This window comes from Pseudonaja textilis, chromosome 1 (genome assembly GCF_049901715.1).
Source record: "Pseudonaja textilis isolate UNSWEBS1 chromosome 1, rPseTex1.2, whole genome shotgun sequence".
Classification (NCBI taxonomy): domain Eukaryota; kingdom Metazoa; phylum Chordata; class Lepidosauria; order Squamata; family Elapidae; genus Pseudonaja; species Pseudonaja textilis.
Window position 1 is genome coordinate 5,381,185 of NC_141990.1, and position 23,643 is coordinate 5,404,827.

The 23,643-nt window shown below is 44.5% G+C and overlaps 1 protein-coding gene across 3 annotated transcripts in view; it reads left to right on the forward strand.

Annotated features, from left to right (window-relative positions):
- Positions 1-608: 608 nt before the first annotated feature.
- The window catches only part of YPEL2 (yippee like 2), a 100,550-nt gene continuing 77,515 nt past the window's right edge, over positions 609-23,643 (forward strand). The window contains exon 1 of one of the 3 annotated variants that reach the window (XM_087925059.1): positions 609-748. The gene's annotated coding sequence lies outside the window, so the exon portion shown is untranslated. The remainder of the gene's footprint in view (positions 749-23,643) is intronic. The other 2 variants (XM_087925064.1, XM_026710293.2) reach the window with 2 other exon arrangements.

The window sequence follows — 23,643 nt, forward strand, 5'->3', positions numbered from 1 at the left end:
CCCCTCCCCTAAGCCTGCAAAGCGCGATCGTGGGAATGTTGCGTGTCTACTTTTATTTTTTTTATGAGGGGAGGTTTGGAAAAATGCTTTGAGGGCTGGAAAGATGCGGGTGGCGCGGGGCAGCAGCCCCAGCGGGCGCTTCGTGCCAACCCCCTTCGTCCTCCCTCAGCGGCCCGTCGGGGGAAGGAAAGACCCGCCTGAAGAACCGGGGGCGGGGGGACGGGACGGAGAGAACCTCGGGGTCGCTTTAAGGCGCCCCGCGCTCCGTTTGTTATCCTCCCGCCCGACTCCCATGCTGGCGAGGCTTCCGCGCTTCCCATTGGCTGCCGGGGGCCGCCCAGCTGTTGCCTGCCTTCCCAGCTGCCTCACTGGGGTTGGGAGGGGGGGGGAGGTGTCTCCCGCCCCTTCTCCCCCTTCCCATTGGCCCCCTCTCTCCAGAGCCAGCCGCCGCTTCGCGCCAACCCGCTGGGTGTTGCTAGGTGCCCGGCCGCCACGATTGGCCCGCTCACCTGGCCATCAAGGGCCCAACGTGGGGGGGGGGGAGGGAAGAAGAGAGGCGGGTCTTCCCGCCTCCTATAAAAGGGCAGGGAGTCCCGGGGAGCGGGGGCAGAAAAAACAGGGGTGCTCCGGGGTCGACGTAGTTGGGGGAGCTCAGGCAGCTGCGGAGCTGGAGGAGGCTGGCGCTTTCCCGGGCACCGTCCGCCGTCTACCTTCTGCGGGCGGCTGCAGGCGGTCCCGCGCTGAGCAGGTGAGTCCTGCGGCCGGGATGGGGAGGAGGAGGAGAAGATCGGAGTTTTTTGGGGGGGAAGAATCGTGGTTGCAATTATGGGGGGGCTCGGAAGGGTCGGAGCGTGGAGGAAGCGCCGGGCGGAGGTGGGGTTGGGGCGCTCGCCCACCCGGCTGCCTTGCAAGCCTAGACGATGGGGATGGGATGGGATGGTGGTGAATCCTCCGATGCTTGGCCGGGGGAGGGTCTCCCCTGCAGCAACGATCGGGGGCTGGAACGGTGCCCGGCGGAGCGCCCCGTTGGAGAAGCAGGCGACGTGACGGCCCTGTGTCCAAGCGCGCGCTGATCCCCGGCTGGGCCGGGCTGGACGGCGCGGCGTCCTGGCTGGCTTTCTCCCCCCACCTCTCCTCCCCGCCGCCCGAGGCGTCGTTCGGCTCGGCTTCCTGCTTCCCTCTTTTAACTCCGGAGTGGCTGCGATCGGTTTACTCCGGAGCCACCCCGTTTTGCAAGGCCATCCCGCACGCCTCCCCCCTCTGCGTTTGTTTGTATCTGAGACCCGAACTTCCAACCTCTCCCCTACTCTTGCGAAGTTTGGAGGGATCTTGACTGCTCTTGGCTTTGGAGGTTCCCTTTTATCCTTCCTCTTGCTTGGGCTCTGGATTCGTGTTTTTAAAGGGTTGGGGAAGGGCTGGCTGGCTGGCTACAAGTCTGATCCAAGGATCGGTTCCTTGTTTGACTACCAAGTGAAAGCTGGTTTTACCAACCAGAATAACCCAGAGTTGGGAGGGAGTTTTGGAGGTCATCTAGTCCAACTCGCCCTGCTCAAGGAGGGGAATAACAGAATAAAAAGAGTAGGAAGGGGCCTTGGGAGGTCATCTATTCCCACCCCTGCTCAAGGAGGGGACCCTATGTCATTTCAGACAAATGACTGTCCCAGTCTCTTCTTAAAAACCTCCAGTGTTGGATCATTCACGATTACTGCTGGGTCCTATGGGCAGCTTGTTTTGTCTCTTGGCTCTTGTCCAAATTAGTAACCAAGGTTATTTTATTATTTATTACATCGACATCCTTCTCGGCATTATGGAAGGAAGCCCATGAGCATAACAGCAGATCCTTTTCAATCTTTATTCAATTAATTGTAGTGCATTGGCTGCCTTGTAAACATGATTCTTAGATTTTGATCTCTGTAAAGTTTGCCTTGGGGATTTTTTTAAAACTTGTTTTCATTCTTTTTCAGCCCTTTGCTGAAGGGGTAAATAATCCAGCAGCATTTCAATATATTGGTTTGGGTTTTTTTTTTCCCCAGATGGGAAGGGAAAATTTAATTTTTTTAAGATTTAGGCCTTGAGGGAAGGCTGCGTTTGAATGGAAGTAACTTTTAACAATTCATTGTCTCTTAAATCAGTTCATGTGTGAGTTGTTTGCAGGAAAGGAATTGGCTTGATCTAAAACACCTTTTCCAGCTGACACATTCGAATAACATTTGCTAACTAGAAAAGATGTTTTAGATCAACCCAATTCTAAGCAGGAGCTGCAGCTGGCTAAGTAAATAACCAGAACTAATAAATGCAGTTTCTTGGGAAAAGATGCTACAGATTTGATGGTAGTTTCTGGGGGAAAAAATATCCTGGGTGCAGGAAAGAGCAGCCCCTTATAATCTAAGTAGAAAAACACTTTCTATGCTCAGAGGCTCTTGTTTCTTTATATTCCAGAGAAGCCCCCCCCTGAACTTTTAAAAGTCCTGAATGATGCTAGAGAAAACAATCCTGAAAATAGTGTGCACCCTCCAAAAAATCTATTTTATCTGTAAGTGAAAAATCATCAGGTGATCAACCAAAGCAGACAAGATTAGGGGGGGGAGAATGTGTTTTTTTTTCTACAGTTGATGCCCTGCGTATGTTTAACATGCCACTTGTATGTTGGAGCTACGGTTTAAAACAGCTTTTTTATTTTTTGCAAGGCTGCAATCCAAGCAAGTTAAAAAAAAAAAAAGAATTCATCCAGAATTCTACCAGTTTGCTTACGAGTTTTATATGGATGAGATTATATAGCTTTGGACAAAATTTTCCTCTGGGTTAAGTCCCCCCTTTTTTTTTTTTTTTGGTTAAGCCATACTGTTTTTTGCATTTGAGTAATCTTGAAGTTTGCAACCTGCTGTGCAGCAGGGGTTCTGTAGTCTGCCCTGCCTCTTGTGTCTTGTGATTGGCTGGCTGAGGGCTTGCAGAAGCTCTGGCACTGAAAAAGCTTATCAATTCCTAATTATTTTTCTCTCTCCCCCCTCTTCTCACTCTTCAGCAAAGCATGTGACTGTTTCTATTTGTCAGCGCTGCTGGTTGGGGTCGCTGAGAGTGAGGATCTTTTATTCGTGGATTAGGTTTGTTTTCTGGTGCTGCAAAGGGAACCAGAGAAGAGGAGGAGGAGGATGTGTGGAAAGCCTGCCCATTGGACAGTTTTCTAATTTATTTTGGGTTTTTTTAAAAAATGCAGTTTCAGTTCTGCATAGGCAGCCGTCCTTAAACTGGAAAGGATGTTAAAGTGCAGAGAAGAGCAACCAGGGTGATGAAGGGGACTGGAGGCTAAAACATACGATGAACGGTTGTAGGAACTGGGCATGGCTAGTCTAGGGAAGAGAAGGACCAGGGGAGACAGGATAGCGGTCTTCCAATATTTGAGGGGCTGCCACAGAGCACCTCAAATTTTCTAAGGCACCCAAAGTGCCAGACAAGGAATAATGGATGGAAACTGAACCAAGGAGAGACTCAGCCTAGAAATAAGGAGAAATTTTCTGACTGAGAAATAGTCAATAGTTTTCTGACTGAGAAATAGTCAGAAATAGTCGGAAGTTGTGGGAGCTCCATCACTGGAGGCTTTCAAGAAGAGATTTGTCAGAAATGGTATAGGGTCTCCTGCTTGGGAGAGTGGGTTGGACTAGATGACCTACAAGGTCCCTTCCAATTCTGTTAATCTATAAGATGTGTTTTGACTAGACCAGCCCAGCAAACCAAATTTAGTGATTTCTCACAATTGGTCCATCACTCTGGTTCAAGCATTCTCTTTATATGATCTGTAAATCTAGGACAATTTTTTGGGTGGGGTGGGGGTGGGAATTGCCTTTTCCAAAGGCAGCTTTAAAGAAAATCTGTATAGGAAGTCCTCAACTTATGACCGCAGTCGAGACCAACATTTATGTTGCTAAATGAGGCATTGGTTAAGTGAATTTTAACCCTAACCCTTTTCTGGCCACAGTGGTGAAAGTGAATCATTGTCACACCGTTAAGTGGATCTGGCTTCCCATAGATTTTACTGGTCAGAAGGTCGCAAAAGGGGTCACCTGATTCTGTCATAAATGTGAGTCAGTTGCCTTAACAGGATAGAATACAAATTGTTCTTGACTTACAACCCCTCCCACTTGAACCCAAAATTTATGTTAAATGAGTTTTTGTCCCATTTTATCTTACCTCAGTTAAGTAAATGGGGCAAGCCAGGTTCACTTAACCATATTACCTTAGTAATATGGTTCTTAAGTGAACCTGGCTTGCCCCATTGACTTTCCTTGTTAGAAGATTGCAAAAGGGGACCTCAGGAAACTATGACCGTCATAAATATGAAGCCAATTGCCAAAGCAACTGACCTCAGGGTCATATTGTAAGTGAGAAAAATGCTCCTACATCACTTTTCCCAATGCCGTTGTAATTTTGAATAGCCACTAAATGAATTTGAAATCAAGGACAATCTGTAGTCTTTATTTATTTATTTATTTTGCATTTTTTTCCCCCTGCCGTGCAACATGGCAAGAAAGAGGCTGGAGACTGGTCACAAGCCAATCTCCTTTCCTTAGTGTGTTTTATTTTTTAAAACGTATTTGTGGAACATATATGGTTTTATTTAATGTATAAGATAATCCTTGATTTCCAGCAGTTCATTTAGTGACCGTTCAAAGTTACAAGGGCACTGAAAAAAAGTGACTCAGGACGGTTTTTCACACTTTTGACCATTGCAACATCCCCATGACACTCACTGGATCAGAATTCGAATGCTTGGCCACTGACTTGTATTTATGACAGGTGTGGTGTCCCAGGGTCATATGATTGTGCGACACACTGGCAAGCAGGGGAAGCCAGATTCATTTAACAACCGTGTGACTTATCAACTGCAGCAATTTGCTTAACTGGTGCAAAAAAGGTCATAAAATGGGGGCAAAACTCACTTAACTGTCTCATTTTGTGGCTCCTTGAAGCTCTCTGAGCTTGATTGTTTGCTTGCAGACATTTCATTACCAAACTAGGTGATGTCATCAGTGCTAGAAGGGAACAGGGTTTTGCTCTGTTTATTTATCGTAGCTTAGCCTTGTCAAGCATTGATGGGAGTGTTCTTGGCGGTTCCTCCATGAGTTTGTTTACTGCTGGCTTGTTTGTTTGAGTTGGTAGTTTCTTGAGTGCAGTAAATTGCACTGGCAGGGCAAGTCACTTGTATATATAAACAGAGCAATCCTCACTCACTTCTAGCACTGATGATGTCACCAAGTTGGGTCACGAACTAGTCTCTTCTAAATTAGCTGTTTCTCCTGCAGCATCAGCTAGGAAAGCCATGATCATCAACCTGCTTATAACTAGGTTAGCTGGTCTTGATGGTTAGTATTTATGCAAAGCTAAACCATCAATCCTGGTTTACAAATCCCAGCTGTATATGTATAGAACAAGGTGTTTTTTTTCTAATTTCCCCGAAGGATTTAGGGTCTTCAAACTTGGCAAGTTTAAGACTTGAGGACTTCAACTCCCAGAATTCCTCTTCCAGTCATGTTAGCTCAGGAATTATGGGAGTTGAAGTCCACAAGTCTTAAAGCTGTCAAGTTTGAAGACCCCTGCAGTATATTGGAACATAAGAACAGATAATCCTTGACTTACAACAATTCATTTAGTGACCAATGTTACAACAACACTGAAAAAAAGTGACCATTTTTCACACAACTGTTGCAGCGTCCCTGTGGTCACAAGATCAAAATTCAGGTGCTTGGCAACTGGCTCGTGGTTACGACGGTCGCATTGTCCTGGGGTTACCTGATCCCCTTTTGCAACCTTCTGACAATGGAGATTAATTTAACCAGGTTATTAACTGCAATGATCCACAATTGTGAAAGAAAGGTTGTGAAATGGGACTGTGGGTAGAACCTCACTTAACTATTTCACTTAGCAACACAAGTTTTGGGATCAGTTGTGGTCCGGTGTCCAGTAAAGATGGGAAGAAGATAACAGAACATGTATTCTGAATATAGTTTATTTCAAAGATTAATTTGGATGCAATTTCTGTCAACTGCATTGGGCAGCTTAGGGTCAAAAACAGCCATATGCCCCAGGAAAAATTAGTTATATAATTGAACAGCAGAAAACACCCCCCCTCTTCAAATTAAGCCACAGATATAAATCAACTAACTGAACGCAATGAAGGTAGATTGGGGTTGATCATCTCATTTTACAGATTGTGACTCTAGTCAATAATATAGGGTTAAGAGAATCCATAGGGCACTACTTATGGTGACTGCAGGCAGCTTACAGAAGTAAAACCCCAAATATAGGACCCAATAACTCTCCACCACCATTGGCTGGGGTATTCTGGGAGTTAATGTCCGTAATGTCAGGTTTCTGGCAGTTACCTTAATTAAATCATGAATCTCGAGCCAAACTTCCAAAAGTAAACATAATTTATTGGGATAACATGCCAGTTTGACCTGGGTGCAGCTGACTCTTAAGACAACACAATTCGCTGTCACCCTTGACCCTGGTTTTCCCTCCACCCCTCTGGGTGTATCATAATTCATATTCTCCAATGAGAGACATCCAAGAGTCATCAATCGTGTTCTCTTTTTTTTGCACGGCAGAAACTTCAGTCACCTAGTTACAATCTCTGAAAAACTATGCATGGAATGCACTTTTGATTTCCAAGCTGCTGCACTGCTCTTTCAAACCCCTTCCCCCCACCTCTCTCTCTCTGCTGGCAACTCTAAAACGGTCATAAAAAAATGTTTTATGAGTTGACACATATTTCAAGAGTCCAAGATTGAGAAACTGTGATCCAGATAAGCCTCTTAAGGGAGGGGGCCTGTAACCTATCCCTTCGCTGCAGAGTTGTATCATGTTGCACAGCGATTGGAGGCCGTTCTCATCATCTGGACGTCATTGTGTGATTGTGTGTGTTGGTGCAGAAAAGGTGGTGTGTTTGATTTTTGTTCTTTGGCACTGTGGTTGGTAAACTGGTTGAATTAGGGGTTGGGTGAGCGCCATCAAAATGATTGTTGGTCTCTTTTTTCTGTTTGCCCATCTCATAAGATCCTGGAACTCTGAGATACCCACACAAGAAAAGATCCAAAATGAAACCGGGGAAATGAGAGTCGGGTTGCAGGATATAGTTGAAAAAGTTAAATCGGTAGCTAGGATGGTTTTGATCAAAGCTGTGCCTAATTTTTTTATGCACGTTGCTCATAAAATTCATTGCACATAAACAGATTCAGTGATACCTGCAGAGAGCCAGTCTGGTTAAGGTGCTGGCTTGGAAACCAGGAGACTTGAGTTCTAGTCCTGTCTTAACCATGACGGCTGGCTGGGTGACTTTGGACCAATCACTAGGAAACGGTGAGTTCTAGTCCCACTTTAGGTATGAAAACAGGCTGGATGACTTTGAGCTAATCACTAGGAGAGGTGAGTTCTAGTTCTGCCTTGGGCATGAAAACCAGCTGGGTGACTTTGGGCCAATCACTAGGAGAGGTGAGTTCTAGTTCTGCCTTGGGCATGAAAAACCAGCTGGGTGACTTTGGACCAATCACTAGGAGAGGTGAGTTCTAGTTCTGCCTTGGGCATGAAAACCAGCTGGGTGACTTTGGACCAATCACTAGGAGAGGTGAGTTCTAGTTCTGCCTTGGGCATGAAAACCAGCTGGGTGACTTTGGACCAATCACTAGGAAACAGTGAGTTCTAGTCCCACTTTAGGTATGAAAACAGGCTGGATGACTTTGAGCTAATCACTAGGAGAGGTGAGTTCTAGTTCTGTCTTGGGCATGAAAACCAGCTGGGTGACTTTGGGCCAATCACTAGGAGAGGTGAGTTCTAGTTCTGCCTTGGGCATGAAAACCAGCTGGGTGACTTTGGACCAATCACTAGGAGAGGTGAGTTCTAGTTCTGCCTTGGGCATGAAAACCAGCTGGGTGACTTTGGACCAATCACTAGGAAACGGTGAGTTCTAGTCCCAATTTAGGCATGAAAACTGGTTAGATGATCCAGGAAACCAGGGGTGGTGAATTCTAGTTCTGCTTTGGCAGGAAAGCCAGACTTTGGGCTTAGCATCAGGAGAGTGAGTTCTAGATCTAATTTACACATGAAAGCAGACTGGGTAATTTGGAACCAATCCCCCCTCACTCAGACCAACCCACCTCACAGCGGGGTTGTTGTGGGGAGAATAGGAGGAGAAAAAAGTGTTAAGTTCACCACCTTGAGTTGTTTATAAAAAAAATAAAGGCAAGACATTCAATCTATATATATAAAAGCGAAATACCACTCACGCATCATTGCAAAATCTCCAGAATTGTAAAGCCTGCAAACTTTAATTTTGGCACGTATGTTCCTCTCGGCTTCTAGGTGCTCACTAAGAAAGGATTTTTCCAAATGACCATCAGAGCATTATTATTATTATTGGGCTCTAATGCTAAGGGGTTCTACTCCCCCTCCCAACCTGAAAAGAAATCTCTTCCAAATGCAAAACACAAGCAGAGGAGAGGAGTTTCAGTTTCACAGCACCAAGCAGCTTTAGTACAGCACAGTTGAGCTAAACCACACCCAGGCTCCTTGCTGCCTCCTTGCTCACACAGTAAATACTGTTTCAGTTTCCAAACAGCTCTCAACCCTCTCACTAACAGGACGCTAACCAGCTGAATACCAATGGATGCTGGTAGGCAGAGGTAGAATTCCCCCCCGCCCTTATTTTCATCCCCCAAAACTAAGCCCGACCACATAGTTTCGTAGCGAAGCACGGTTATCCAGCTAGTAAGAAATAAAGACAGGCCAATGAGAAGGTAGATCCCAAAAGACTATGGCTGTTGTGAACCTCCCCTTCCCCGCAAGCAGGATTCTTTTCCTGGATGAGAACATTTTTATTTTATTTTTTTACAGAGAAAGCAATCCGCTTGTGTCCTGAACAACACAGTTCAGCTCACTTTAGTGCAGTCGGTCTGCTGCAGCTCGCTGTGAAGTAGGCTGCTATAATCTAATTGCCATTTGACAGAGCGATGGAAATGTAGGTCATGACTTGGTTGTGTGGCATCGCTGAATGATCTATCTCAAAAGACCACACCTAGAATCCTACACTCTAGAAAAAATGCAGAGAAGAGCAACCAGGATGATGAGGGGACTGGAGGCTAAAACATATGAAGAACGGTTGCAGGAACCTGGGCCTGGCTAGTCTAGGGAAGAGAAGGACCAGGGGAGACAGGATAGCTGTCTTCCATTATTTGAGGGGCTGCCACAGAGAGGAGAAAGGGGTCAAGCTATTTTCCAAGGCACCTGAAGGCCAGAGAAGGGAGAATGGATGGAAACTGAACAAGGAGAGATTTAACCTGGAAACCGATCCATACAACAGCTTGCCTTCAGAAGTTGTGGGAGCTTCATCACTGGAAGCTTTCAAGACTGCCACTTGTCAGAAATGGTGTAGGGTCTGCTTGGGCAGGGGGTTGGACTAGATGACCTACAAGGTCCCTTCCAATTCTATTAATCTAGTTGTATAATCTGGTCCTTCACATCTTCCAGTGGTGCCCCCATCGCCGTTTTAACTAAGTCCCTCCACTTTCTGCTGGCTCTCCTCCTCCTCCTCCTCCTCCTCCTCTTCCTCTTCCTCCTCCTCCTCCTCCTCCTCCTCCACTTCCTTCCTTCTTTCTCTTTCCTTCCACCCTTCTCAGCATTATGGACTTCCTAAGACAGCCAGATCTTTGCATCATGAGTCTAAAGTAGGATAATTTGAGCCTAGTCATTTCTGACTTGAGAATTCTGGATTATGAGTGGCTGGATTGTGATACTCTCTGAGCTTGGTAGTTTTCTAGCAGACATTTCATGACCCAACTAGGTAACATCATCAGTGCTAGAAGGGAGAGGGGCTTGCTCTCCCTTTATATGTGAGTTGGCTTGCCCTGTTCAGCGTAGGTGGGAGTGTTCTTGATAAACAGGGATTAACACTGAGATCAACAATGGACCAACCATCAAGCAGTAAGCAATGCCCCAACCAAAGAACTACCAAATCAGTAAACTACCTAATCAAAGGACCATCAAGATTGTTCCCACCATGTGTCCAGAGTTTCCTATACTATACTATATTACTTGAATTTACTATATTTCTGCCTTGTCAATGCTGTATGTCATATAATAGATTGTTAATTTCTTTACAGGAAAATGTACATTGTGTTTATTAAATTCAAACCAAATCATAAATCTTCAATATTTCTATACAGCATCAATTAGTTTAGATTAAGTTGTTGCCAAAAGATTTTTAACCATGGTTGTATTGACCCCCAATTAATGAGTTGGAAAAATGAAACAGTATTATCTGTTCTAGTGGGCATCTATAATGTACAAATAAAGTTACTGAAAAATAAAAAAATAAAAGATTGTTCCCACCAACACTTGGAGAGGCCAAGCCACGTTTATAAATACCCTCTTCTGGCACTGATGATGTTGCCTAGTTGGGTATTGAAATGTCTGCAAGAAAACCAAGATCAGAATGCATCAAGGACCTTACAGTCCTCTTCCTCCTCCTCCTCCTCCTCCTCCTCCTCTACAAACCCCACTCCCTTCTAGCACTTGATGACGTTACCTAATTGGGTCATGAAACGTCTGCAAGAAAACCACCAAGCTCAGAGAACACCAAGGACCTCACGGTTCAACCCTGAGCTACAAATATCCTCCTTTGTCCGAATTTCAAAGATCTATTGGTTTGTTTTTGTGGTCTTGTCCAATCCCCCAAGTTCAAAACCACCTTCTTTCCCTCCCTCCGAGTATATTTAGGAAAAGTGGGATTTGAAATTAAGATTCTCCAAGTAAATGTTCTGTTCTTCAGTCCCAACCTCTTTTTACTAGCTTTAGCTTTTATGACGCTGCAGAAAACAGGATTTACTTTAAAAAACAAACAACAACACCCAGCTTGGTTTCATTGGTCAAGGCATCTAGGTGCATTTAGCAAGGCTAATCTGTTGCATAAGATCCATTTACCAAGTTCTAAGGTTCTCCTTGCTCTTAGCCAAAAGGGAGCATTCAGAACTGTTGGCCTGCTCCATGCGGGCAAAACTGCTTCAGAAGTCAGGTTATCAGCAATAAATGAACCGGCCAATCTTTTAACCGGGATAGTTGGATGACTCAGTCAGCTTCTAAAACACCTGTGCTTAAAGCAGTTGGGGACTTCAAGGACAGTGAATTGGCTTCTGAGTGGGATTCCAGCTCCCCTCAGTTGGAAATGGGTAATTTAGGCAATTATTGAGTTATTTTTTTATTGTTATCTTGTCTTTTTATTTTGTATAAATAACTTGAGGCAGAAATCAACTGGGTGGCCTTGGGGCATTATTTCTCCCTCAGCCCCAACCCACAGGGTTATATTATTGTAGGGAAAATAGCGGGGATATGTTTTGGATATGTTCGCCCTTGAATTATTTGTAAAAGATAATAAAAGTGGGATACAAACCTTTATTATTATTTTTGTGGGTGTTCCAACACTGGAGGTTTTTAAGAAGACACTGGAGAAGATTTGTCTGAAATGGTATCTGGTCTCCTGCTTGAGCAAAGGGGTTGGACTAGAAGACCTCCAAGGTCCCTTCCAACTCTATTCTATATCCTATATATTCTATATTCTGTTCTATGTTCTATATTCTCTTCTATATTCTCTTCTATATTCTGGCAGTTGATCTCAAGAGAGATATTGCCTTCATCTTTTACAAACCAGAGTCCTTCTCTTGAGAGATTCTCTACGAGTAAATCCATCAGAACAGCTGGAAGGGACCTTTGGAAGTCTTCTAGTCCAACCCCCTACTCAGACAGGAGACGTTATACCATTTCAAAGGGTTGTCCAATCTCTTCTTAAAAACCTCCAGTGGTGGAGCAGCCATGACTTCTGGAGGCAAGCTGGTCCACTGGTTAATTCTCCTCACTGTCAGGAAGTTCCTCCTTAGTTCTAGGTTGCTTCTCTCCTTGAATAGTTTCCATCTGTTGCTTCTTCTCCTGCCTTCTGGGGCTTTGGAGAATAAGTTAACCCTCCTCTTCTTTGTGGCAGCCCCTCAAATACCAGGCTATTGTTATCATGTCCTCCCCTACTCCTACTTTTCTCTAGTCTTTGACCTACCACCATCCTTTCAATGACCAAAGTCACAAGGGCGCTGAAAAAAAAAGACTTAGGACTGTTTTTCACACTTACGACCAATGCAGCATCCCCTGGCCATGTGAATGTGATCATGGAGGATGTGGTTGGTTGGAAGTCCACCCATCTTAAATCAGGCTGACTGGAGAATTCTGGGAGTTGAAGTCTACCCACCCATCCTAAAGCATGCTGGCTAGGGAATTCTGGGAGTTGAAGTCCACCTACCCACCCTAAAGCATGTTGGCTAGGGAATTCTGGGAATGGCATTCTACACATCTTAAAATTGCCAAGGTTGAGAAATATTGGTTTAGGATAACTCCAGTTTCATTCAGTCAGTCAGACATTCTCCCTAGCCCAAGACTTTGGCACGCCTATGTGTATATTTCAGCTGCTCTATTACAAACCTTCCTTGTATGATATTCCCTGTGTGTGTTTGTGTAGATATTTTAAACCAGGACCAAAATAAAATCTTTCTCCCCTACTTGTTCTCTCAAAGAAAGGCTGATATGTAATCAGACTTTAGACAAGGAAAGAAATGCACACTAGGGTACTTTAAAAAACAACAACCCCTTATTGTTGCATTATTATTTAATGTGCCTCCTGGGAGTCCACATTGACTTAATGGGAGATAATCAGAAGTCGTCCTGATCACTGAATTCTTTTCAGCAGGAGACACAGAAAAGTTTGGGGGGCGAAAAAATGAGGCAATGAAGCAGAAACTATAAAACAAACATGTGCATCAGAGCCACAGTTTAAAAAAAAAGTTTTTGTCAAACACTCCTTTTTATTTTTTGCAAAAAAAAAAAAAAGCAAGACATTAGCCAGTTCATGATCTCAGTTAAGGGATTATTTTTTTGCCTGCCTGTCTGTGAATTTCAGCAATGGCTGAGTCCCCTTCTTGCAAATGATGCAGAGGAAAAATGATATTAAAAACATGAATTAAAAATCCTGCTGTGATGGAAAAGCTACAACGACTGATCAGAGAGTGAAAACAAGAAAAAAAAAAAAAATAAAGGCGCTGGCAATTTCCAGGTGGTCTTCAACTTGCAACCACACCACTGAGCCCAAAATATATGTTAAGTGAGAAATTGGTTAAAAGGAGTTTAATGACTTTTCTCACCTCATTGGTTAAGTTGAATTGCTGCAGTTCTTAAATGAGTAACCCCGTTGTTAAGTGAATCTGGCTTCCATCACTGACCTTGCTTGTCAGAAGGTCGCAAAAGGAGATCGTGTGACCCCCGGGACACTGCAACTGTCATAAATGTGAGTCGGTTGCCAAGTGGTCCAATTTTGATCCCGTGACCATGGGGATGCGGCAACGGCCGTAAATGTGAAAAATGGTCTTAAGTCGCTTTTTTTTTCAGGGACCTTGCAACATTGGTCACTAAATGAACTGTTGTAAGTTGAGGACTACCTGTACTGTGGATTTAAAAAGCGGCCCCTGCCAATGCAGGCACCCCCCTTAAAAGTAAAAATTAAAAAGCAAAAGGCCTTCCTACATTCTCTCCTTCCTTTTTGAAATGATTTGCAGGGTTTTTTTTTCTTCTTCTCTGCTAAGATGCCTGTGCCCATTTGCAAAAGATTCAGCTGTCTCCCACTGCTACACACTTTAGCTTAATTAACTTTTTTTATCTATGCGCCATTCGCAATCTCTCTTGCTGGCTTGGTGGCTATAAAAGCTTGTAACATTTCTGTGCTTTGTCAAATGACAGGCAGGTGGGTTTTGTCCAGGACATGGGAGGGAGAGAGAGGGAGAGAGAAGGAGAGAGAAAGAGAAAGAGAGGGAGAAAGAGGGAGAAAAAGGGAGAGAGAGAGAGGGAGAGAGAATGAAATTGGGGACAAGTAACGTTTGTATGTGTGTTTTTTTAAAGGTTTGACAAAGAGGGAGACAGTCAAAATGTTGTTTTCCCAATGCTTAGGTGTAGCTGACATCTGTCCTGCTTACCAGCAGCTGGATTTGAACTGCAGCTTTAAGGTAGAAACATCTGGCTTAATTTGAAGATTCCCATATTTTCTGGCTGGATGCTGAGTCCTGGAGGGGGGTGCCAAGACTATTGGAAAAATTCCAGATCTTATCCAGTAATGGAAATATAGATCCTTCCATTTTGACCCTTTTCTCAGGTTCTGGATTGTGACCAGCATGGCAAATCCTGCAAGCCAGGTGTTTCTCAACTATGATAACTTGAAGAAGTGGGGCCTTCGACTCCCAGAATCCTCCAGCCAGTGTGATGATGCAACATGCTGGCACAGGGATTCTGGGAGTCCACCCATCTTAAAGCATTCTGGCTAGGGAATTCTGGGAGTGGAAGTTCTCCCATCTTAGAGCATGCTGGCTAGGGAATTCTGGGAGTTGGAGTTCACTTATCTTAAAGTTGCCCTAGTTGAGAAATATTGCTCTATAGAATTAGACATTGATCCACAGGATTGTCTGTTGCCAAAGCAAGTTACCTCCTTACCTTCAGGTTTAACTCCTGGTGACCTGAAACAGAACAAAAAGATTTTTCCTATTCTACCTTTGGATGCCTTCAGAGTCTTCTAGCTTAGCCTTCACTTTTGAAATTGATTTATTTAAAATATTTATATAGCTGCCCATCTTATAACCAACTCTACGCAGTTCCCTATCCACTTATTCTTTCCTTCCAAGGACAAACCTGGCCTGATTTCTATGTTTATTTTTGAAAGTAGCTGGTGGTGTTTACATACCCGAATAGCAGCAAACTCCATAAAACATTGTGCAAACTCTTTAACTCGTAAACTACTGTAAGAAATGGGGTGACAGATCTAACGTTGCCCAACCTCTGTGTTCTTCATTGCTTAAACTGCCCTGGCGCGCACATAAGTGTCAATATAAACAATAATAAAAATGGATTAGGCCATATAGTCAGGTTAAACTAGGGCAGTATTTGAGTCAGCTAGTTCTGTTTTTTTTTTCAGCTTGGCAAATCATGCTGAATTCTGGAATTGAAGTCCAGGGAATTCTGGGAGTTGACGTCAATCTGTCTTAAAGCATGCTGGCTGGGGAATTCTGGGAGTGGAAGTCCACCCCTCTTAAAGCAGGCTGGCTGGGGGATTCTGGGAATTGAAGTCCACCCCTCTTAAAGCAGGCCGGCTGAGGAATTATGGGAATTGAAGTCCACCCCTCTTAAAGCAGACTGGCTGAGGAATTGTGGGAATTGAAGTCCACCCCTATTACAACATGCTGACTGGGGAGTTCTGGAAATTGAATTCCTCCCATCTTTTAAAGCATGCCTTCCCAGGGGAATTCTGGGATTTGAAGTCTACAGGTCTTAAACTGGCCAAGTTTGAGAAACGGCCAAGCTACCATATAGATTAATTGCTTTCATGTTGCAGGCCAAGAGCTAGCCTTGCAAATTTGCCCTCTCTCAGCCTATCTTCAGGGAAATCAACTTCCCTGTAAGGTGCCCACAGCAGGTGCTGAATTGTGAATTTGAGCAGCGCCATGTGTAAAGCCTTAGTCATTGTTGTTTTGTGCGATCCAGAAGAGAAGTCGCATAGCTTCCTGTTTGCACGTGAACCTCCAAATGCTGTTCTGGATGCTTTTTATGGAAAGGCAGGCTGGGGTGTCACCGGGCGCCTCCAAAACCGCCTGAGGCAGAAAACCGGATGAGAAGGTTTTAAGTCACCCACACACCTTCCGCAGGATGATTTCCAGAGTCACTTAGCAAATATTAATTAACTCCCTTTTCATCCAAAGTAAACACAACCGCTTCTGCTCCGTGGGTGGCCAGAGAGTCATTTTTCTCGTGGGCTTTGGATTCTTCTTGTGGAGTTTGAAAGGGACATTAAGGTCTATCCCCCCCACCCCAATCACTGGATCCTACATACTTGGTATAATTTTCATCTAGACTTCACGCTTTCTTCTGGGTTGGCCTACAACTCTAAATAAAGTCCTGAATTATCTGAATATTGGGTTTTCTGACCAAGATTCCATACCGAGACAGATTTGGACAGATTTTTATTCTTTTATTGTTTACAAACAATATTATTTTAATTAACAACTCAAAAAGGTGAATATATCTAATACTTCTGCCCTCCTCAGGCTTTCCCCACAACAACCCTGTGAGGTATGTTGGGCTGAGAAAATTAAGCCATGTTAGAGATTGATACAGGTATCCTGTTGCCCCATGATGGTCATCCAGTGGGCTAACAACCTTAATGCTAACCAGGGTTGAGTGCATTGTGTCAAAATCAACTAGCTCTTCCTATGCTTTTGGGTGAAGGTTGTTGTGAACACACCCATTGTGTTCTTTTACATGTGAAAATGCTGGGAATAGCTGTTTTCTTCCTTCATTGCCTGCAGGCTGGTATCACCTCTCAGATGGGGAAGCTGGTTTTTAAATTTAAACCTAAAAAGGAAAACAGACTTCCTTTTGTGTTAGTATATCCTTCAAAGTTTTTTTTTCCTCTCCTTGTTTTTTTGCAGACTAAATTGCTGAGGGTTGTTGAGTTGGTGGTTTTTTTTATTATTATTATAAATGTTCTGTCTTTTGCTTGCTTAGTTTCTCTTATCTGTCTTATCTGGGCACTTCAAGCGTATTCTGTGCCTTAAACAATGATCAGATTGTCATTCAGGAGTGATAAAGTTGGCTTATTGAGATGTAAAAGTCCCCTTAAATTTGGGTCTATGGTGCAGTTGCATAAAACCTCTGATCTCCAGCTTGGAAGATGGTCTTGAAAGATTATTCCTGCTTAGAGGGTGGGCGGTTTGAAAACCACAAAAGAGTAAACTTTTGATTTGAGATTTTTTTTTAAACAGAGGCTGGATGATAAGACTGCTGAACCTGTTTGATGTTGTAACAGCCATAAAGTAGAGACGATGAATTATAGTCCTGCCTTAGGCATAAGAGTTGGCTGGGTGACTTTGGGCCAATCACCAGGAGACAGTGAATTCTAGTCCTGCCTTAGACATGAAAGCCAGCTGGCTAACTTTGGGCTAGCCCATTTCTCATATCAACTCACCTTACCAGGAAAGTAGGAGGAGGAAAAATCTCCATATGTTCGCTGCCTTGAGTATTTGTCAAAATAATTGCCACACGCGCCTCCCCTGGCCACCGGGCTGCTAATTTCTTCTTCTGCTTTTGGCTGCACACAAGGAAAGCAGCAAAAGTCTTTCTTTCTCTCTCCCAAACTCCTCCAGAAATGAGTCTTTGGGACCCTGCAAGGCCTCCTGCTCCAAGAGGCTGTGCCGGCGCAACAGGTCTCACAAAGACTCCTTTCTGGCAGAGTTTGGGGGAGAGAAAGAAAGACTTCTGCTGCTTCTGCTATTTTCCTTGCATGAAGCCAAAAGTCTCTCTCCCCCCCCTGAGAACGGAGCTGGAGACGGTATTCTGCAGTCCCAGATAAAGAATGATCAATCGGTAGGAAAACAGGGTGGGGGATTTTCCTGCAGACTTTTTTTGGAGATTTTTCCCAGATTGGTTCACAGGATTTAAAATTATGAGTTTGGTGGTCCCTGAGATCCAAAAGGCTGACGACCCCTGGTTTAGATGACCTACAAGATCTCTTCCAACTCTGTTATTCTGTTAACTTCAGGTGCTTCGCAAGTGGTTCATCTTTACGCCGGTCGCAGTGTCCCTGGGTCACGTGATCCCCTTTTGCGACCTTCTGACCAGCAAAGTCCATGGGAAAATTCAGATTCGCTTAACATCCGTGTTGCTAACTTAACAGCTGCAATTTGGGGCTCAATTGTCCAGAATTCTTTCATGCATGAGGTGTGCGGTCTCCACATTTGACCTACAGATAAATAATGATTTGGGGATAATGATTTATTGGTATGGGATTCAGGATGTAAGGAACTGAATACACCCTAAAATCCCTGTTATTTTTTTTTTAAGGCTAATGAAGGCCTAATCAGTTATTAATTTATCCCAGATCCAACAGCTTGGGTATAATTGTGGGCTGTGTCATCCACCCCGGTAATTACTAGGTTATGGCTTACCTCAAGGAATGTCCTTAATTTGAAGGTTGAGCTCTTTAATTAATTATAGTCCTCTTCTTTGGGATAGATTGCCCCATTATGGGTCTTGTGGCAGATGTATTTTGGGGATTAAAGAAGTAAGCACCTTAAACTAAGCTGTCTTCGTTAAGGAGAAGGTGAAGTCTGTTAAATTGCACAGTGGAGTGTAAGGATTGAAGATGCTCAACAAGAGCTGGGAACATCAGTTCACACTGCTGCAAAGGAGAACATCAGTTGGAAGGGAAGTCTTGGAGGTCTTCTAGTCCCCCCCCCCCCCGCTCAAGCAGGAGAGTCTAGATTAGTGGTGGCTAACCTTTTTGGGCTCCTGTGCCAAAAATTATGCATGAGCTTGCACACTCGTGCTTGCGTGCCAGCACCCAGAAAGCAATGTGCTCCCCCATGTCCCCTACGTATGCATGCACAATCCCCCTGCCGCCCCCCATTTACCTGCACTGCGCCTCACAGCTGATTTTTGGCCAGTTTGAGGCCTTTTTCAGACTACCGAAGGCTTCTGCAGGCTTCAGCAAGCTTTGCAGGCCGAAAACTAGCCCTGTTTCGTCACTTCCTGTTTTTCCGAAAATACCGGAAGTGACAAAACGGGGCTAGTTTTTGGCCTGCAAAGCTTGCTGAAACCTGCAGAAGCCTTCGCCAAGCCTTTGGGAGGCCGAAAAAGGCCTCAAACCGGTCAAAAATCAGCTGTGAGGCGCGATATGCGCAGTGAGGTAACTTGGCCTGCAGCTCGCGTGCCAGCACAAATGGCTCTGCGTGCCACCTCCGACAGGTGTGTCGTAGGTTTGCCATCACGGGCCTCTGATCATTTTTGAGAAATGATCCGGTGATGCACATCCACGGCTTCTGGAGTTACAGACAATATACAAGACTGTTGGCACGCACACAAGTATCTAGAGTTCTGGATCTAGCTATAGGATTGATTAGGTGTTAATAAGCTGGAGTCAACTCTTTAAAAGAGACCACAAAAATATTTTCCATGGCAATCTGTTCTTCACCTGGTCTTTGAGATCTTCAAACGTACCCCGTAACTATGTGAATTGAGCCCTTCAACCTTGCTATCCATCATCGTCTTTCCTTCCATCTTTTCCATCTTCAGAGTCTAAATAGGAAAACAGTTGTAAGGGACCTTGTAGAATAGCTTGACTCCCTCTTCTTTAGTGGCCGCCCCTGAGATATTGGAACTGCTATCATGTCTCCCCTCGTCCTTCTTTTCATTAAACTAAGAATACCCAGTTCCAGCAACCGTTCTTCGTATGTTTTAGCCTCCAGTCCCCGAATCATCTTTCTTGCTCTTCTCTGCACTCTTTCTAGAGTCTCCACATCTTTTTTTCACAGAATGACAAGAGTTGGAAGGGACCTGGGAGGTCTTCTAGTCCAACCCACTGCTTAGGCAGGAAGCCTTACAAGACAAAGGGTTATCCAACATCTTTTTAAAAACCTCCAGTGTTGGAGCACTCACTATTTCTGGTGGTTAGTCATTCCACTGGTTAATTGTTTCAACTGTCATTAAATTCCTCCTTAGTTCTAGGTTGCTTCTGTCCTTGATGAGTTTCCATCCGTTGCTTCGTTGTCCTGCCTTCAGGGGCTTTGGAGAATAGCTTGACTGCCTCTTCTTTGGGACCAGCCCCTCAAATATTGGAAGACTGCTATCCTGTCCCCACTAGTCCTTCTTTTCATTGAATTAGACATACCCAATTCCAGCCATGGGTCAGAGGTCAGTGGGTATACTGTATAAAGAGAGAATTACAGGGCATAACCCAATACAGGTAGTCCTTGACTTACAATAGTTCATTTAGTGACCGCTCAAAATTACAATGGCACTAAAAAAAAGCAACTTACGACCTTTTTTCATGCTTATGTCCGATGCAACCTTCCCGTGGTCACATGATCAAAATTCAGATGTTTGGCGACCGACTCACATTTACAATGGTTGCGCTGTCCCGGAGTCACGAGATCCCCTTTTGTGGCGACCTGACAAAGGGGAAGCCAGATTCACTTAACGACTGTGTTACTGATTTAACAACTGCAGTGATTCACTTAACGGTGGCAAGGAATGTCATGAAACGGGACAAAACTCACTTCACAGACGCCTCAGCAAGAGGAATGTTGGCCTCCCTTGTGGTCGTAACTTGAGGACTACCTGCAGTCAGTTTGCACAACCTTTCGACGCTGTGATCCACCAATTGCCGGCAACGCACAAAGCTTGTGTTTGTGTTGCATCTGGAAAGTGATAACCTGGATTTAGTTATCGGCGTTCGCCCTGCTAAACCCGCCCGGATGGTCTTCCAATTGTATGGGCCTGTAATCCAACGGAGACCTTTGGAAAAAGATTCGGGTTCTGTTTCAGACCCTCAAACCGCAGACTCTGTCTGGATTTTTTTTTTTATCTCTGGTATGTCATGTTTAGCTTGGGCTTTGCAGAGTTTGTACAAACCCAGTTGTAGTTATTGTTCAAAGCCCAGCTGAAGATACCGCACAAAAATAATTTGTGCCGCTAAGTTGGTAGGACGAAGCAGGCTGGGAGCCATGATTTTAGGGAAAAACCAGCTACACTGTGTATTTTGGGTCAGGGAACAGTGTCTCAGCTACAACACAAACATATTATGCTCACTGCAAATGAAAGGCAGGAGACAGGAAAGGAAAAACGCAGGAGTTTCTGCTCTAAACGATAAGTTTTTCACTGCCTTCTCTATGTGATGCCTTCCAGATGCATGGAGTTCACTGTTGACCGCTCTGGCAAGGAATTCTGGGAACGGAAGTCTGGGATATTTTAAGAAGAGACTGGACAACCGTTTGCCTGAAATGGAATAGGGTTTCCTGCCTGAGGAGGGGTTGGACTAGAAGACCTCCAAGGTCCCTTCCAACTTAACTCCTCTCCTCTCCTCTTCCTGTACCTATTCTATTTTGTTCTGTTCTGTCCTTATTCTATTCCCATTCCCTATTCCAGTGTTGGCAAACCTTTTTGGCAGCGAGTGCTGAAACGGGAGCATGCACACGCGGGCAGGGGAGTGCTGGAAACTGGAAACTCAGCTTCCCAGCGCACACATGAATGCCGTGGAGGTGCTCTTCCAGTTTTTGGTGTTCCCGCGTGCAAGAAAATCAGCTGGAACCCAGAAGAGCAAGAGACGATGGCTGGCGTGCCCAGAGAGATGGTTCTGTGTGCTATTTCTGGCATGTGTGCTATGGGTTCGCCATCACGGCTCTACGTTCCTATTCTATTCTCATTCCCATTCCATTCCATTTGACTGATAGACGGAGGAAGGTGGCTTAACATGCCTCCATCCTCTCCAAGATAATCTAGTGGTTCTAACCAAAGGGGAGGAATTGGGCAAGATCCGGGCTGTAGTACTCCAAATGACCACTAGATGGCAGCAAAGTATGTCAAGAAAATCTAGAAGGTGTCCATCTAGGGGTTACGCAGAGTATTGCAGGCTAAATTCAGGTAATCTTTGATTTACAACCATGCGTTTCATGATCATTCGAAAGTGCAACGGCACTGAAAAAAGCGACTGACTTATGACCATGGCAGTATTTCCAGGATCACATAATCCAAATTTGGAAACTTGACAATCGGCATGTGTTCACAATAGTTGCAGCATCCTGGGATCACCTATCCACCATATGTGAGTACATATTTGTGAGTTCCCATAAGGAAAGTCGAGGACTATACCTGTGCCAAGGCGGGGGGAAATGATGTAAAATTGGGCATGGCTCACTTACAAATTGCCTTGCTTTATGAGCAATAGAAATTCTGCTTTCTGGTTTTGGTCATAAATCAAGGACTCTCTGTAATATTGGAAACTTTGCAAGGCACCTCATTTAAAAAGATAGCTTGAATATATCAAAAGGAGAGTTCTCTTTTGCAAAAATAGCATTTCTCCTTGCTTGCTTTCAAAACTGCCGTTCCTTTTAACTGTAAGATTTAGTCTGTCAACTGATGGCTTCTTGACAATATACAGGTAGTCCTCGACCTACAACCGTTTGATTTAGTGACTATTCAAAGTTAACCACGGCACTGAGAAAAGTGACTTGTGCCATTGTTAACACGGTAGCAGCTTCCCTACAGCCACATGATCAGAAAATTCAGACGCTTGACAACTGGCGTGTACTTATGACAGTTGGAATATCCCGGAGTCATATGATCCCCTTTTGCGACCTCCTAACAAGCAAAGTCAATGGGGAAGCCAGATTCACTTAACAGCTGGATTACTAATTTACCAACTGCAGCAATTAACTTAACAGCTCCCTGAAAATAAGACCCTGTCTTATAGTTTTTTTTACCACCAAAAAAGGCACTGGGTCTTATTTTCAGGGGGATGTCATCCACTGACTAACCTCACTTGCATGTGTTGCCCGCAGCCTCCTTTTTGCTGTCAAAGGCCTTCAGGAACTACTACTACGGCCAGCAAGACTTTCCTGAAGGCCTCTGCCGCCGATAACAGAGCTCAGGATCGATCCGGAGCTTTGTTATTAGCTCCAGAGGCCTTCAGGAAAGCCTTGCCAGCCTTGCTGGCTGCAGAAGAAACGGGCCAGCAAGGCAAGTGCGAGGCCTGGCTACAACTGACCAACTGACCACCCCATCCCCACCCTAGCTTAATTTTTACCCATCCACTCTGGAGCGGGTGAGATCTTAATCAAGGCTTATTTGGGGGGTAGGGCTTATATTGGGTACACATGTAAAAGGTCTAGCTAGGACTTACTTTCAGAGTAGGTCATGTTTTCGGGGAAACGGTATGACAAGAACGGTCGTAAAGCGAGGCAAAACTCGCTGAACAACTGTCTCACTTAGCTCAGTGGCGGTGGTAAGTTGAGGTCTACCAGTAAAAGGATTCAGTGCTGAACAGCCCAAGGTACACAATCTATAAGCAGCTTATTTTCATACGCGAATGCTTTTAATTATGATTTCCCCAGATCCTATTTGTTTCTTAACCTCTAAAACTCTTCCAAGCTGGACTTCTTCGGTGTCGCAATTCCCTTCAAGGCCCATTCAGTTGTTGTATCTTCTCTCTTGGAAATTAAAAACAAAAACCAAAAACGAAAATAACAAATGGAAAAAGGGTTATTGTTCTTAGATCTGGAATAAGTGCTCAAGTCCTCTGAGGTTTGAACTTTGCCTGGCTGTTGTCGTCTACAATTGCAAACACAATTGTGCCAGGGAAACAATGGCTTGCTGAGGACTTGCGCGGCTGACACGGCATCTCGGAAAATCCATTAGGATGGCCGTAATTTGAAAGGCAGGCAAAGAGAGAGAAAATATTTGGTGGAGAATTTGGCTCTTGCTCAAGATACACTCGGCAAAACATCCATCAGGCCATGTGGAAAGATGCCACGGAGTAAAAGTCCTGTGGTACTTTCCTGAAAAAAAGAAAAGAAAAAAATAAACCACAAGGAACTTAACGTGTGTATACACACATACACACTCACACCGACAGAAACTAGGTACAGTTCCATGCAGGAGTCTTAATTCCCTCCCCTCCGCTGATCAGAAGCTGATCCATATGCTAAGTCAGTGTTTCTCAAACTTTGCAATTTGGAGATAGATGGACTTCAA